Below are 18,689 nucleotides of genomic sequence, written 5' to 3' on the forward strand. Positions count from 1 at the left end.
CCTACTCCTTGCTCAGTGAACCTGGCACAACATCCCCTATTCACCGCACAAGAATATATCTGACTAGTAAGAATCTTAAAACCTATGTATTGATATCTGTCTGTAACTTAATCAAGTGGGTGTAAAGCAGCATAAACACAGCAGTGAAAATCAGCCAAACCCCATTATAAACATAAATTACAAAAAAAAAACCAACAAAGAGTGAAAGAGAGAGAAATTCGTACAAACTTCGTTCAGGGGCAGTGAAGAAACCTGGATTGACCATATCTAGACCCACAGCTGGATTAGACATAAGGCTGGACACTCTTGGGGCTGAGAGGATTGGTGAGGTTGGGTGAGCAAACGCAGACGCTTTAAAGTAATACTGCGTGATACCCATTCTATGGGTCCCAAATCTCCAGGTTCAAGGGAATCTTCCTACAGCGAAAAAATGCATGGGAAACCCAGTGGATGGTATACAGTGTGATCGGGACACGTTTCTGAAACGCAGGTCATTTCTCATCTCCTGGTGCTCGGGTTCGCCATTCCAGCCGCTTGACTAACAATCTCCCCGCTTGGAGAATCAGCACCTTTAACCTCCTGTTTTGTACAGGTTGCAATTTGTCCTGAGGATGAACGGGAAGAGGGGCAACCCATGAGAGGCTAGCTCTAGGTGTTGGGACAGGCACAGGTCACCGTAATTTCCCATCAGGAAGAAGAATTAACCACAGGCTCAGCCTGCCCCCCGGAACCAGAATAGGGCCTGAAGCAATCCTGCGGGTTTGCGGCCAGCTCCCAAAAAAGCGATTTGGAGAATGGAGCTCAGGAGCACGGCAATTCACAAATCTGCAGAGTTATAAATGATCACTCTCGTCCAAAAATGTATTGAGGTAAGGCAACGAAGAGGATTTCAAAGCAAGACAGAACTGCAGGAAACAGTTTTTCACAGGTAGATTGGACTCGCCTTTAAAGCACATGAAATTCCGCAGAACTTCGACAATGATGCTGTTGGCCAAAAAGGGCGTCTATGTTCTTTCCTGAATAAATTTTGGAAAAAACGCAGATGCTCTTTTTGGTCAACTAAACAAGCGGGCAATGCAAATCAGCATTACAAAAATGTCTCACTTCGCATTGGTCAAAAGGCCCATGCTGAAAAAGTGTAAAACCCAGAAATGCAGGACAGGCCATGGAGAAAAGGGAGCCATTGTTATGCTGATCGGCGGGATGTAAATTGCCACCGGCCACTCTTGAGAAGTGTATGCTGTATCTTAAAACTTCTAAAAAACAGAGCTACAGAGCATACAGCATTTCCCCTCATGGGCGTGTATCTTGGGAAAACCAAAAAATCGACAAGACACAGGCACCCCAAAGTTTAGGGCTGCTCTGTTTAGAAATGCCTCGATTTGGGTACAACTTACATGTCCTTGGAAGGAAAAAATGGATAAAGAAGATGTGGTACGTACGTACAATGGAATATTACTCAGCAATTAAATCAATGAAATAAGGCCAGTGGCAGCAACTCGTGGAGACTGAGGTACGATCATTCTAAGTGACATAAGTCCGACATAAAAAGAGACTTATCATAAGGTATCACTTATAGATAGTATCTAAAAATGCCTTCACATGAACGCCATTACAAAACAGAAACGGAGTCACACATTTAGAAAACACACTTATGGCTGCTAAAGGAGAAAGGTGGGGCGGGGTGATGCATAAACCAGGAGGTTGAAATTAGCACAGATACGGTTCCATAAACAAAATAGGTATTCGACAGGACCTACTCTATAGCTCAAAGAGCTGGACTCAGCACACTGTTGTCACCAGAAAAGGATATATAAGACTGGTCAGAATCTGTAAAAGAATTTATTGATGTCTCTCTTTAAGTGAATCAAGTGGATAGATGTAGAGCAGGAAGAAACACAGTATTGAAAATCAGCTATACCCCATTATAAAATTAAATAACAAGAACAAAATAAAGACAGTGAGAGAGAGAGAAATTCTTACAAAATTTGTTCAAGGGCTGTGATGCAACCTGGACGGACCATATCTAGACACAGAGCTGGATGGGACCTAAGGCTCTACACTCGTTGGTCTGAGAGGCTTCGTGAGGATGGGACAGCAAATGCAGCGCTTTTCCAGTAATACTGCTTGGCCCCCATTCCATGGGTCCCATACCTCCAGGTGCAGGGGACCCTTCCTACAGCTAAAACATGCATGGCACATCCAGAGGATGGTACACCGTCTGATCGGGAAGAGTTTGGAAAAGTCACCTCATCTCCACGTCTCCTGGTATTCGGGTTCCCCAGCTCCTTTCCTTAGAGTCTCCCCACTTTGGGAAGGCAGCACACTCAACAGCCGGTTTTGCACGGCTTGGAATTTTCCGGTGAAGAAGGGGAATGGCGGGATGGAATGAGACACAAGCCTTAGATGTTTGGACAGGCATATGCCACTCTAGTTTCCTACCTGGAAGAAGAAATTCCCTATCCTTCAGGTGCCCCAGTAACTGAAATGGGTCTGTAGAAATCCTGTCCCTTTGTGTCTGCTTCCCTAAACAAGTTGAAAACCGGTGCTCAGGGGCACTGCAATTCACAAACATGCAGGGTTGTTATTGACACCTCTAATGGAGTCATTTCTTGAGCCAAGTATTCGTAAAGGCCTTGTAAGCAAGGCAGAATTGCAGGAAAGGGATTTCAAGGGGTAGTTTGCACTCGTCATTAAAGCACATGCAAAGCTACTGAACATCGCCAATGATGCAGTTTGCCAAAAAGGCCGTATGCGTTATTCCTTAATCTATTCAGGAAAAACCCTTACTCCATTTTTGGCCAACAAAACAGGCGGGCAATGTAAATTAATACTACAAAGAGATATCACTTCGCACCAGTCAGAATGGCCAACCTCACAAACTGTAAAACCTGAAATGCAGGACAGGGCGTGGAGAAAAGGGAACCCTGACAAGCTGATGGTGGGAATGTAAATTGCTAACAGCCACTCTGGAGAAGTGGGTGGTGATTCCTTAAAAATCTAAAAACCAGAGCTTCAGAGCATATGGCGCTTCCACTCCTGGGCCTGTATCTTGGAAAAAAACGTAAATGGACAGGACCCAGGCACTCTAAAATTTATGCAGCCCTGTTTACAAGAGCCTCTACTCGGAAGCTACCTAAAAGTCCTTGGAAGGAAGAATGGATAAAGAAATTATGGTAGATATGTACAATGGAATATTACTCAGCCATGAAATGAATGAAATAAGGCCATCTAGGGCCACTCAGAAGGACCTACATACATTCATACTAAGTGTCATAAATCAGGCAATGAAAAATATCATATGATATTACTTATCGGTGGAATCTAAAAATTGATAGAAAGGTACTATCTTACAACACAGAAACACAGTCCCAGACTTAGAACACAAACTTATGGTTACCAAACTGGAAAGGTGTGTTGGAGGCATAAATCATGAGGTTGGAGTTAGTATATACATATTTACAGAGAGAAAACTTGTAATCAACATGGACCTGCTGTAGAGCACTTGGAACTCTTCTCAACACCCTTTAGTAACCTCAATAGGAAAATAATTCTAAAAAGAATATATAGTTATCTCTGTATAAATGAATCATGTTGGTGTATGTCAAAAATGAACACAACATGATAAATCAACTATATACTCCATTATAAATTTAAAATTAAATTAAATTAAAGAAAAATGATCACTAAATTTGTTTAGTCGCAGTGAACGTACTAGTGTCACATCCCTGGACACAGACACAATTTGGTCCCAAGGCTGGACTGTTGTGGGCCTGAGGACCTCGGGAGGATATGCCAGCTAATTCGCCCCCCTTGAACATGTAGTACCTGGTCCCCTCTGCATGGGATCACTATCTCCAGATCTAAGTGTGCCCTCATACTACTAAACCAACCCTCTGACACCCAAAGGATGGTGGACTCTCTGGGCTGGATGACATTTGGAAAATCACCTGCTCTCAACATATCCTGGTGTTTGGGTTCCGACCTCCCGACTCCTTCGTAAGGGTCATCCCACTCTACAAGACAGCACCCTCAACAGGTGATTTTGCAGGGGTTTATACTTGTTCGGGGGATGAAGGGTAAGGGGGAAGAAGGAATGGGACAGAAGCCCTTACATGTTTGGTCAGGCACATTCCACTCTAATTTAATACCCAAGAACAGGACTTGCCCTACATCTAAGGTTGTGTCAGTAACCAGAGAGGGACAGTAGAAATCCTGCCGCCTTCTGTTTCCCATAACAACAATTCTAAAACTGGACCTTATACGCACTTCATATTCACAATGCCTGGGGAGCTCTAAATGACAACAGCCCTCAAAAAATGTCTTGGGGTAGGTAATCGAAGTAGACTTCAAAACAAGGCAACCTTTCAATAACCCTTTTTCAAGGGATAAATCTTACTGACACTGTTCAAAAAAAAAAGCACATATGAAGATACTCACCATTGCTTTATGTTAGACAAATGCAAATCAGATGTACAAAGAAGTATCACCTGGAACCACTCAGAATAGCCATCATCACAATGTCTACAAACAAGAAGTGGTTCAGAGGGTGTGGAAAAAAGAGAAACCTACTACTTATTTTTTTTTTTTAATCTGCGTTGGGTCTTCGTTGCTGCGCGCGTCTTTTCTATAGTTGCAGCAAGCGGGGGCTACTCATCGTTGTGGTACGAAGCCTTCTCTTTGTGGTGGCTTCTCTTGTTGTGGAGCACAAGCTGTAGGCACACAGGCTTCAGTAGTTGTGGCTCGTGGGCTCTAGAGCGCAGACTGAGTAGTTGTGGTGCACGGGCTTACTTGTTCTGTGGCATGTGAGATCTTCCCGGGCCAGGGCTCGAACCTGTGTCCCCTGAACTGGCAGGCAGATTCTTAACCACTGCGCCACCAATTCTATGCTATCGGTGGCAATGCCAATTGGTAACAGCCACTAGGGAGCACAGAATGGAGGTTACCAGAGTAAGGGGAGGTGGGAGGGATAAACTGGAAATTGGGATTGACATATACTCACCACTATATATAAAAGAGATAACAAATAAGGGCTTACTGTATAGCACAGGGAACTCTACTCAATACTCTGTAATGACCTGTATGGGAAAGGAATCCAAAAAGGATTGGATATATGTATAACTGCTTCACTGTGCTGTGCAGCAGAAAGTAACACAACATTGTAAATCAACTCTATTCCCAAAAAATGGAAATTGAAATGAAATGAAGTAAAATAAAATAAAATAGAGATACCAGATGATCCAGCAAGTTCACTCCTGTGTGCATATCTGGAGGAAAGCATAAATCGAAAAGACACATCTTCCCCAATGTTCACTGCAACACTCTTTACAATAACGAAGACATGGAAGCAACCAAAACGTCCATCAACATATGAATATAGGTAAAGAATATGTGATACATATATATAATGGAATATGACTCAGCCATAAAATAGAAGAAAATAATGCCAGTTGCAGTAACATGGATGGACCTAGAGATGATTGTACTAAGTGAAGTAAGTCAGACAGAGTAAGACAAATATTGGATGATATCACTTCTAGGTGGAAGCTAAAAATTGATACAAATGAACTAACTTACAAAAGAGAGGCAGACTCACAGACTTGGAAAACAAACTTATGGTTACCAAAGGGGAGAGGTGGGGGGTAGGGATAAATCAGGAGCTTGGGGTAAACATACGAATACTACTATATATAACAGATAAGCAACAAGGACCTACTGTATAGCACAGGGAGCTCTACTCAGTATTCTGGGAATACCGTTATCAGAAAAGAATCTGAAAAAGAATGAATATATGCATATGTGTAACTGAATCACTTGCTGTGCAGCTGAAATGAACACAACATTGTAAATCAACTATACTCCAATAAAATTTACATTTCAAAATAAAGAAAATCACCTATATTTCAAAAGAAAAAAAAAAGAATTCCCATCTCTTTATATGGCTTGATAGCTTACTTTTTTAGTGCTCAATATTATCCCATTCCCAGAATATATTAATACTATATCATTTCATTCACCTATTGGAGGACACCTTAGTTTCATTCACATTTTGGCAATATTGAATTAGGTGCTATAAATATCCATATGCAGGTTTTCCTCTGGAAGTATGTTTTAAACTACTTTCAGTAAATATCCATGAGAACACTTGACGGATTGTACAGTAAGGGAATGCTCAATATTCTAGCAAGTGTCAATCAGACTACCAAAGTAGCTGTATTATTTTTCATTTCCACCAATGACAAATGTCTTTTCCTATTGTTCCACATCTCCTACAGAATTTGTTCTTGTCATTGTTCACATTTTAGCCATTCTAAGTGTTACATAGTGGTATGTAATTGTATTTTTAATTTGCTTTTTCATGGCAGCATGTAATCTGGATTATTCTTCTGTATACTTATATGCATAGTGTCTATTTTCTTTGGTGAGGTGTCCATAAAGTACATTGGTCCACATTTTATTTAGGTTGCTTTCATTTTTTTCTACCCAATCTGTATTTGTTTTATTTATTTTCGTGCCTTATTGCATTAGCAAGGACTGGGAGTAAAATATGGAAAAGGAGTCATGAAAGGGGACATCCTTGCTTTTACCTGAACTTAGTGGAAAGGCTTCATGGTTTTGACCATTAATCATGATGTAAGATAAAAGTTTCCTGTAAATCTTTGTTATCAACTTGAGAAAGCTCCAGTTTATTTCTTTAACTGAGAGTTTTTATGAAGAATGGGTGTTAGATTTTTTCAAAGGTCTTCTGAATCTATTGATATGCTAATGATTGTCTTTAAGGTGTTGATATGATGGATATAATTATTTGATTCTAGAATGTTGAACCAGCCTTTCATACTTGGGATTATTTCCTCTCATTCATGATATAAAATTCTCTCAAAATATTGTTGGATTCGATTTGGTAATATTTTGTTGAGGATTTTTGCATTGATGTTCCTGAGAGATATTGGTCAGTTTTCTTTACTATTCATATGTTCTTCTAAGTTTGGATGTTGTGGATTTAGTGTCAGACATTCATTTGGGGAGATTCTCAGTCATTTTTAAAAAAATATTTTCTGTTCTTTATTATCTTTATTCTCCTCCTGCTATACCCATTATGTATAGGTCACAGCATTTTTCATTGTTCCACAATTATTGATTACTCTGTTGTGTTGATTTCTTTCCTGCCCATTTTCTCTTTTCTTTTGAGATTTAAAGGTTTCTCCTGATATGTCTTCAAGCTCACAGATATTTCTCCTCAGCCAGCTCTTTGACTGCTAGAACAAAATACGAGAGACTTGGTATTTTATAAACAACAGAATATTTTTGTTTTCTCATAATTGCTGAGGCTGAAAAGTTCAAGAACAAGTAACCAGGGGCTTCCCTGGAGGTGCAGTGGTTAAGAATCTGCCTACCAATAAAGGAGACAAGGGTTCGAGCCCTGGTCCAGGAAGATCCCACATGCCATGGAACAACTAAGCCCGCGCACCACAAATACTGAGCCTGTGCTCTAGAGTCCACAGGCCACAACTACTGAGCCCGTGAGCCACAACTACTGAAACCCACACGCCTAGAGCCCGTGCTCCACAACAAGAGAAGCCACTCAACGAGAAGCCCGCGCACCGCACCAAAGACCCAACACAGCCAAAAATTAATTAATTAATTATCTAATTATTTTTTTTTTAAAAAGAAGAAGTTGCCAGCTGACTTAGTGTCTGGTGAGGGACCAATTTCTGGTTCATAATGTGGGTCTTCTCGCTCGGCAATGAAATCATGGAATGGGCATAAGATCTTCTGTGTGCTACATTTATTAGGTCACTAATCCCATGTTTGAGGTCTCTGGCCTCATAACCTAATCACCTCCCAAAAGCCCCACCTCCTAATACCATCAACATGGGAGCTGGGTTTCAAAATTTTAAAATTAGAGGTACAAAATATTTACACCATAACAGGGGCCACAGAGTTAACTGATTTTTCCTTTCATGTTAAAGGTTTGCACATTTATATTTATTATATAATCCCAAAACCCTTGTTTTTTTTTATAAGATTCTTTTTCTGTATATGCCAGTACAGACCACTGAGTAGAGTTCCCTGTGCTATAAAGCAGGTCTTTATCTATTTTATATATAGTAGTGTGTATAAGTCAGTCCCAATCTCCCAATGTATCCCTTCCCCACTTATCCCCTGGTAACCATAAGTTTGTTTTCTATATCCATGATTCTATTTCTGTTGTGTAAATAAGTTCATTTGTACCTTTTTTTTTTCTTTTTTAGATTCCTCATATAAGCAATATCATATGATATCTGTCTTTCTGTGCCTGACTTGCTTCACTCAGTATAGCAATCTCTAGGTCCATCCATGTTGCTACAAAACCCTTAATTGTTAAGGATAACTCTCAATTTTTCCCAGTATCATCAGCAATTCTTTCTGGCAGACACGTGATAACACTTTTTAAACAGGGATATTGAGACCAAGGCTCCTGACCTGCAAACAAACAAAACATCATTCATATAGTGAAAACTTTGCAAATCAAAGGATGAAAGCACTTGGTCTAAATCCCTTTGCACCCACTGCTGACAGAGAGCAGAGGAGTTTGACTCACTAATCTTCCTTATGTGCACTTCTTCCTAATGGGGTATTCCATCTAAAACTTATAAGAAGCGGGGATGTATCATGGAACACACCAATCGCTACTACAGATTCTGAAGCAGCAAAAAAAAAAAAAAAACAAAAAAAAAACATGATGAATCCATCCAAAGGGTTCTGTCCACATTGTTACAATAGTTTCCCTCACACTGTGAACCCTTTTCAAACTCTGTCACTTGAACCTATTTTTATTTTTTTCAACAAAAATACTGTTAATCTGCAGTCAGACACTCCAGTAATATTACACTATCCCTTGTGTAAATATGTAGGGATTTGAGGAGCTATGGGAGGTCACCATGAGAGGTTGCCTAGAGTAATTAGGACATTTCATTTAATGTTGGTTCTTCTCCCTAAGATGTCTGCTATCCTCTTCTTTTTGTAGCTACTAGCATTGAGAAAGTGACCAAGATAAGGCCCTTCTCTTTTACTGCCCATGAATGCAACTGTGATTAACCCCACAGAACTTGGTGCTTCCAGAATCCCCTGAACCTACTGACCCTCCATGCATGGCATGACATAGATAAGGATGGTGACGTGTATCCTTGTATAGAGCATGTTATAAAATCTTTGACTCTTCTCTTCCTCATAATTCCAAAGAATAGATTTCTTTGGATTTCTGCTTAATGCTGCTGGAGTTGGTACATAAGTTGAGGGAGGTATCAGGGCACACCAAAAGAGAGGGTAACTGCACAGAAAATACAAGCAGGTACATTTCTGTGTAGTTTCAAGCAGCTTATTTGCTATATCAACCATGGTGACATGTTGACCCTTCCTCTTTCTACTAGTAGTACAACAAACATAAAGGATATTTAGGCTGCTTGTTTTATCCCCACCTCTCACAATTGATCTGCATTAACATATAGGACAATGAAGGGCCCTTTCTACCATCTTAACCAATATTTGAGAACTAGAAAATGTCCAGATTTTGGGGGGTTTATTTTCATATTCCCCAATCAGGCCTATGAAGGAATCTTAACTATTGTGTTTACTGAAGTCATATCTCTGGCGGCATCCCATCATCAACAAAACTGGAAAGAAATTTGAAGGGTCTTCGATTTTACCACATTTGAAATAACAATATTTTAGCCTGACACGTTTTTGGATTTTAGAAAAAAATATTTTAAATGAGACAAAAAATCATTTTTATGACACAAAAAGACAGCAATAGTTTTATATTTTTATCTGTTCCACTTGCACACAAGTGTCTCATGGGGTTATGTAAAGCTCTCCTGTTGGGTGCTGTGCATGGTGCAAGTATGGATTAAAGCTTAGGAATCTTAACCTTCAGTCACCTGAAACATTTAAATTAGGATGCAAGCAATCCTGTCCAACATTTGAAAAGAGGAAGACACTCTCTTTATTTTATTTGTTAGGTAATTAATCTGTCTTTTCCCCAAGGAGAGAAACAAGGGGCATCTTCCATCAATGTGTTGCACAAATATCTTTGAACAGAGAGTGCAAGCAGAGGCTGATACAGGAAGTGAAAAAAAAAAAATGAGAGACCCTCTTGTGGCATTTTCTCCTAACTTATTGCAATCTCCCATTTAAAATGTGGGAATAATCAATCTTCCGAGGAAAAAGGCCCAAGGAAGGTTTTTGCTTCTGTGGAATAATGGGATTGCTAAAGATTTCAAGAGGCAAGACGAGTTAGTGAGAATGACCATGAGAAATCAGAGAAAAGTCAGATCCATGGATGAAGTGATGTTTACCACTGTGAATCAATGAGAAGTAGGAGCAAATGAAAAGAAAGCTGATACAACATTTTCTGAATAAATGTAACCTTTCAGCTGTCATAGAAAAATTAATACTCACTATGATACAACATATTTAGTTTAGAAAGTTAACTTAAATTTAAAGCTTAATAATTACATTTATTGAAGAAATGAAAACATATTTGTGGTTTAGAATAAATAATGTGTTCTGCTACAGGTAAGAAGACTACATAAATCAATAGAAATAAGACTAAATAAATAAAGAGGAAAATAACAAATTAGATGTTATTAACATTAAAAACTGGCACTCATCTAAAGAAAGAGAAGGAGAGACAGAAAGAGAGAAGAACTCATCTCAAGCATGTATTAAAAACTCCTAAATAAGAAGTCTTCAGATGTTAAAAAAAAAAAGGAAGTCTTCAATAAGAAGATAATGGAATAGCAAAATGGGGGAAATATACCTAAAGATATTTCAAAAAAGAGAGTACAGAATGTTAAGTAAACATATCAAAAGATGCTTGGCTTCTTAGTAGTCAATTAAATGCAAAAGCGTGATACCTGGAATTATCACTCACCAACCAGAAAGTTCAAATGAAAATGACAGGTATTATCAAGTTTGACAAGAATGTGTATAATCCTTGAATCTCATTCACTGCTGCTGAAGATGAAAAATCATACAAATGTTTTGAAAATATTTAGAAATATCGAAAAAGATAAACACAAGAAAGCTATGACTCGAACATTTTACTACTACGTGTATACTGAACAATAATTTATACACACATCACCAAAGCTCAAGTTCTAGAATTTATATACCAGTGCTGTTCTCAATAGACACAAACTGAAAATCACTCATATTGTAATACACATTGGAATAAATTAATTAATAGTTAAATATTTACATTATGGAATCCTATGCAACAGTGGCAATGCATGATCACAGCAACAGGCAACCATATAGGCATATTCACAAACAACATAAAATAAAAAAGCCCAATCCAAAAGTGATTTTACTGTGCCATAACATTTATATAAAATACAAAATACAGGTAAAGTTATCTTTTTGATAGATACCAGAACAATATTAAACCTTAAGGGGAGTCACTAGAATGGGACCAGGGGGCCTCTGAGTATCTGGCAATTTTCTGTGTCTTTATCTAGAAGCTATGTTTAGAGTGTATTCAGATGCTGAATTTTCTGAAATTTGTCATTTCCTTACAAACCATGCATGTTTTTCGTTGTTTTTTATACATAACAAAAACTAAAAAAGATAGACCAGGGAAGGTAATTGTATTAGCACTTTAATATCCATGCTTTTCAAGGTGGAAGTGAAAAGTATTAAATACTTGACATTGTGATTACTTCTTAAAAGTAAGGTGAAAATTTGAGGTTAATAAATAAGACATACTTCTTCATATATAATCCTCAAAGAGGAGGGGTAGAAAGGAGTATTATTTATTTTCTTTAATACAGAATCATTAAGATAGAAAATAATGAAAACAGACTAGGTTTAAAAAAGAGCACACTGGACTTCCCTGGTGGCACAGTGGGTAAGAATTTGCCTGCCAATGCAGGGAACAGGGGTTCCATCCCTGGTCTGGGAAGATCCCACATGCCACAGAGCAACTAAGCCCGTGTGCCACAAGTACTGAGCCTGTGCTCTAGAGCCTGCAAGCAACAACTATTGAGCCTGCATGACACAACTACTGAAGCCCATGCACCTAGAGCCCATACTCCACAACAAGAGAAACCACCGCAAGGAGAAGCCCGTGCACCACAACGATGAGTAACCCCTGCTTCTCTAGTAACAACTGGAGAAACCCTGTGCAGCAACGAAGACCCAACACAACCAAAAATTTAAAAAAATTAAATCTTTTGACTTCTGAGATGACTCACTCACGTGGCTGTAGGTAAGAGGCCTCAGTTCCTTGCCACATGGATCTCTCCTTAGGGCTGCTTGAGTGTCCTCATGACATGGCAGCTGGCTTACCCCAGGATGAGTGATCTAGCAGAAACCAAAGCAGAAGCTGCAATGTCTTTTATAACTTTGGAAGCTGCACTTTGTCATTTCTGCAATTTCTTATTAGTTAAACAGTCAACCCTTTTCAAGTGCGAGGAGCCACACTGGTACATGGAGACTGGGAGATAATTAGGGGATAATTAGGTCCATCTTGGAGGCTGGCTACCAAAGTGGCTGACTAGCCAAAGTCTGAATTTTGTTTTCTTCACTTCTGGAGAGAAAATGGTCAGTGAACCTCATTGGTGGTCTTTGAGATGTACCAAAGCTACCTCTTGCTCTCACCCCCAGCTGTGTGGCTGACAGGGTCTTGGTGCTCCAGCTGGGTGTCAAGCCTGTGCCTCTGAGGTGGGAGAGCCGAGTTCAGGACATTGGTCTACCAGAGACCTCTGGCACCTTGTAATATCAAATGGCGAAAGCTCTCCCAGAGATATCCGTCTCAACGCTAAGACCCAGCTCCACTCAGAGACCAGCAAGATCCACTGCTGGACATCCCATGCCAAACAACTAGCAAGACAGGAATGCAGGCCCACCCATTAGCAGAGAGGCTGCCGAAAATCACAATAAGGTCACAGACACCCCAAAACACACCACCAGATGTGGATCTGTCCACCAGAAAGACAAGATCCAGACACACCCACCAGAACACAGGCACCAGTCCCCTCCATCAGAAAGCCTACACAATCCACTGAACCAACCTTAGCCACTGGGGGCAGACACCAAATACAACGGGAACTACGAATCTGCAGCCTCTGAAAAGGAGACCCCAAACACAGTCCCCAAAGCCAAATGAGAAGACACAGAAACACACAGCAGATGAAGGAGCAAGGTAAAAACCCACCAGACCAAACAAATGTGGAGGAAATAGGCAGTCTACCTGAAAAAGCATTCAGAGTAATGATAGTAAAGATGATCCCAAATCTTGGAACTGGAATGGAGAATAGACAAGAAACATTTAACAAGGACCTAGAAGAACTAAAGAGCAAACAAACAATGATGAACAACACAATAAATGGAATTAAAAATTCTCTAGAAGGAAACAATAGCAGAATAACTGAGGCAGAAGAATGGATAAATGACCTGGAAGATAAAATAGTGGAAATAACTACTGCAAAGCAAAATAAAGAAAAAAGAATGAAAAGAATTGAGGACAATCTGAGACATCTCTGGGAAAACATTAAACGCACCAACATTCGAATATAGGGGTCCCAGAAGTAGAAGAGAAAAAGAAAGACACTGAGAAAATATTTAAAGAGATTATAGTTGAAAACTTCCCTAACATGGGAAAGGAAATCGTTAATCAAGTCCAGGAAGCGCAGGGAGTCCCATACAAGATAAACCCAAGGAGAAACATGCCAAAACATATATTAATCAAACTATCAAAAATTAAATACAAAGAAAAAATATTAAAAGCAGCAAGGGAAAAACAACAAATAACATACAAGGGAATCCCCATAAGGTTAACAGCTGAACTTTCAGCAGAAACTCTTCAAGCCAGAAGGGACTGGCAGGACATATTTAAAGTAATGAAAGGGGAAAAGCTACAACCAAGATTACTCGACCCACCAAGGATCTCGTTCAGATTCAACAGAGAAATTAAAACCTTTACAGACAAGCAAAAGCTAAGAGAATTCAGCACCACCAAACCCGCTTTACAACAAATGCTAAAGGAACTTCTCTAGGCAGGAAACACAAGAGAAGGAAAAGACCTACAATAAGAAACCCAAAACAATTAAGAAAATGATAATAAGAACATACATATCAATAATTACCTTAAATGTAAATGGATTAAATGCTCCCACCAAAAGACATAGACTGGCTGAATGGATCCGAAAACACGACCGGTATGTATGTGGTCTACAAGAGACCCACTTCAGACATAGGGACACATACAGATGGAAAGTGAGGGGATGGAATAAGATATTCCATGCAAATGGAAATCAAAAGAAAGCTAGAGTAGCAATTCTCATATCCGACAAAAAAGACTTTAAAATAAAGACTATTACAGGAGACAAAGAAGGACACTACATAATGATCAAGGGATCAATCCAAGAAGAAGATATAACAATTGCATATATTTAGGCACCCAACATAGGAGCACCTCAATGCATAAGGCAAATGCTAACAGCCATAAAAGGGGAAATCGACAGTAACACAATCATAGTAGGGGACTTTAGCACCCCTCTTTCACCAATGAACAGATCATCCACAATGAAAATAAATAAGGAAACACAAGCTTTAAATGATACATTAAACAAGATGGACTTAATTGATATTTATAGGACATTCCATCCAAAAACAACAGAATACACTTTTTCTCAAGTGCTCCTGGAACATTCTCCAGGATAGGTCATATCTTGGGTCACAAATCAAGCCTTGGTAAATATAAGAAAATTGAAATCGTATCAAGTATCTTTTCCGACCACAATGCTATCAGACTAGATATCAATTACAGGAAAAAAATCTGTAAAAAATAGAAACACATGGACGCTCAACAATACACTACTTAATAACCAAGACATCACTGAAGAAATCAAAGAGGAAATAAAAAAATACCTAGAAACAAATGACAATGAAAACATGAAGACCCAAAACCTATGGGATGCAGCAAGAGCAGTTCTAAGAGAGAAGTTTATAGCAATACAATCCTACCTCAAGAAACAAGAAATATCTCAAATAAACAAGTTAACCTTACACCTAAAGCAATTAGAGAAAGAAAGAAAAAAAAAAAAAAAAAACAAAGTCAGCAGAGGAAAGACATCATAAAGATCAGACCAGAAATAAATGAAAAAGAAATGAAGGAAACAACAGCAAAGATCAAAAAAACTAAAAGCTGGTTCTTTGAGAAGATAAACAAAATTGATAAACCATTAGCCAGACTCATCAAGAAAAACAGGGAGACGACTCAAATCCATAAAATTACAAATGAAAAAGGAGAAGTAACAACTGACACTGCAGACATACAAAGGATCATGAGAGATTACTGCAAGCAACTATATGCCAATAAAATGGACAACCTGGAAGAAATGGACCAATTCTTAGAAAAGCACAACCTTCCAAGACTGAACCAGGAAGAAATAGAAACTACAAACAAACCAATCCCAAGCACTGAACTTGAGACTGTGATTAAAAATCTTCCAACAAACAAAAGCCCAGGACCAGATGGCTTCGCAGGCAAATTCTATCAAACATTTAGAGAAGAGTTAACACCTATCCTTCTCAAACTCTTCCAAAATATAGCAGAGGGAGGAACTCTCCCAAACTTATTCTATGAGACCACCATCTCCCTGACACCAAAACCAGACAAAAATGTCACAAAGAAAGAAAACTACAGGTCAATATCACTGATGAACATAGCTGCAAAAATCCACTGCACAATACTAGCAAACAGAATGCAACAGCGCCTTAAAAGGATCATACACCATGATCAAGTGGGGTTTATCCCAGGGATGCAAGGATTCTTCAATACATGCAAATCAATGTGATACACCATATTAAAAAACTGAAGGGTAAAAACCATATGGTCGTCTCAATAGATGCAGAAAATGCTTTCGACAATATTAAACACCCATTTATCATAAAAACCCTCCAGAAAGTAGGCATAGAGGGAACTTTCCTCAACATAATAAAGGCCATATATGACAAACCCACAGCCAGCATCGTTCTCAATGGTGAAAAAGTGAAATCATTTCCACCAAGATCAGGAGCAAGACAAGGTTGCCCACTCTCACCACTATTATTCCACACACTTTTGGAATTTTTAGCTACAGCAATCAGAGAAGAAAAAGAAATAAAAGGAATCCAAATCGGAAAAGAAGAAGTTAAGCTCTCACTGTTTGCAGATGACATGATACTATACATAGAGAATTCTAAAGATGCTACCAGAAACCTACTAGAGTTAATCAATGAACTGGTAAGGTTGCAGGATACAAAATTAATGTACAGATATCTCTTTCATTCCTATACACTAAAGATGAAAATTCTGAAAGAGAAATTAGGGAAACACTCCCATTTACCACTGCAACACAAAGAATAAAATACTTAGGAGTAAACCTACCTAAGGAGACAAAAGACGTTTACTCAACAAACTATAAGACACTGATGAAAGAAATCAAAGATGACACAAACAGATACAGAGCTATACCATGTTCTTGGATTGGAAGAATCAACATTGTGAAAATGACTCTACTACCCAACGCAATCTACAGATTCAATGCAATCCCTATCAAACTACCAATGGAATTTTTCAGAGAACTAGAACAAAAAAATTTCACAATTTGTATGGAAACACAAAAGACCCCGAACAGCCAAAGCAGTCTTGAGAAGAAAAACAGAGCTGGAGGAATCAGGCTCCCTGACTTCAGACAATACTACAAAGCTACAGTAGTCAAGACAGTATGGTACTGGCACAAAAACAGAAATATAGAGCAATGGAACAGGAGAGAAAGCCCAGACATAAACCCATACACATATGGTCACCTTATTTTTGATAAAGGAGGCAAGAATATACAATGGAGAAATCACAGCCTCTTCAATAAGTGGTGCTGGGAAAACTGGACAGCTACCAGTAAAAGAATGAAATTAGAAGACTCCCTAACACCATACACAAAAATAAACTCAAAATGGATTAAAGACCTAAATGTAAGGCCAGACACTATCAAACTCTTAGAGGAAAACATAGGCAGAACACTCTATGACATCAATCACAGCAAGATCCTTTTTGACCCACCTCCTAGAAAACGGAAATTAAAAAGAAACATAAACAAATGAGACCTAAGGAGACTTAAAAGCTTTTGCACAGCAAAGGAAAACGTAAACAAGACGAAAAGGCCACCCTCAGAATGGGAGAAAATATTTGCCAACGAAGCAGCTGACAAAGGATTAATCTCCAAACTTTACAAGCAGCCCATGCAGCTCAATATCAAAAAAAAAAAAAAACAAAACAACCCAATCCATAAATGGGCAGAAGACCTAAATAGACATTTCTCCAAAGAAGATATACAGATTGCCAACAAACACATGAAAGAATGCTCAACATCACTGATCATTAGAGAAATGCAACTCGAAATTACAATGAGGTGTCACCACACACAGGTAAGAATGGCCATCATCAAAAAAATCTACAAACAATAAATGCTGCAGAGGTGTGGAAAAAAGGGAACCCTCTTGCACCGTTGGTGGGAGTGTAAATTGATACAGCCACTATCGAGAACGGTAGCGAGGTTCCTTAAAAAACTAAAAATAGAACTACCATATGACACAGCAATCCCACTACTGGGCATATACCTGGAGAAAACCATAATTCAAAAAGAGTCATGTTCCACAATGTTCATTGCAGCTCTATTTGCAATAGCCAGGACATGGAAGCAACCTAGGTGTCCATCAACTGATGAATGGGTAAAAATGATGTTGCACATCTTCAATATAAAATGGAATATTACTCAGCCATAAAAAGAAATGAAATTGAGTTATTTGTAGTGAGATGGATGGACCTAGAGTCTGTCATACAGAGTGAAGTAAGTCAGAAAGAGAAAAACAAATACTGTATGCTAACACATATATGTGGAATCTAAAAAGAAAAGGAAAAGAAACGGTTGGGAAGAACCTAGGGACAGGACAGGAATAAAGACGCAGACATAGAGAATGGACTTGAGGACATGAGGAGGGGGAAGGGTAAGCTGGGACGAAGTGAGAGAGTGGCATGGACTTATATATACTACCAAATGTAAAATAGCTAGCTAGTAGGAAACAGCTGCATAGAAGAGGGAGATCAGCTCAGTGCTTTATGACCACTTAGAGGGGTGGGATAGGGAGGGCGGGAGGGAGACGTAACAGGGAGGAGATATGGGGATATATGGCTATGTATAGCTGATTCACTTTGTTCTAAAGCAGAGACTAACACACCATTGTAAAGCAATTATAGTCCAATAAAGATGTTAAAATTAAATAAATAAATAAATGAATAATTTATGCCCCCCCCAAATTAAATCTTTTTTTAAAAATAAATAAATAAAAAAGAGCACTGAATGACATGGAACGCTAAACCTAAGTATTTTCAGTACTATAGTAAATGTAAATGGATTAAAATCTCCTATTAAAGTGTAATTTTTTATATTATGTGCAACTAAATTTTTTTCACAATATACAGGTAAAATAAAAGAATTACATTAGAAAGGAGAAAACATTCCATGTATTTAACAAAAATAAAACAATAAGCATATAATATGCATCTTAGATATAAGTAGTCTTTAAGTTCAGAACAATTTGTCATTATTGTAATTAGTATTATTATACCAATTTCTTTAAAACATTTCAATACTTGTTGTATTTGAAAA

The 18,689-nt window shown here is 38.6% G+C and overlaps 1 long non-coding RNA gene across 1 annotated transcript in view; it reads right to left on the bottom strand.

Moving 5' to 3' along the window:
- Positions 1-12,237: 12,237 nt before the first annotated feature.
- LOC309625161 overlaps positions 12,238-18,689 on the bottom strand; it is a 32,939-nt gene continuing 26,487 nt past the window's right edge. The window contains exon 2 of the long non-coding RNA XR_014242365.1: positions 12,238-12,342. This is a non-coding gene — a long non-coding RNA (uncharacterized lncRNA). The remainder of the gene's footprint in view (positions 12,343-18,689) is intronic.

Source organism: Balaenoptera borealis, assembly GCF_965194805.1.
Source record: "Balaenoptera borealis genome assembly, chromosome: 3".
In the NCBI taxonomy this organism is placed as follows: Eukaryota; Metazoa; Chordata; class Mammalia; order Artiodactyla; family Balaenopteridae; genus Balaenoptera; species Balaenoptera borealis.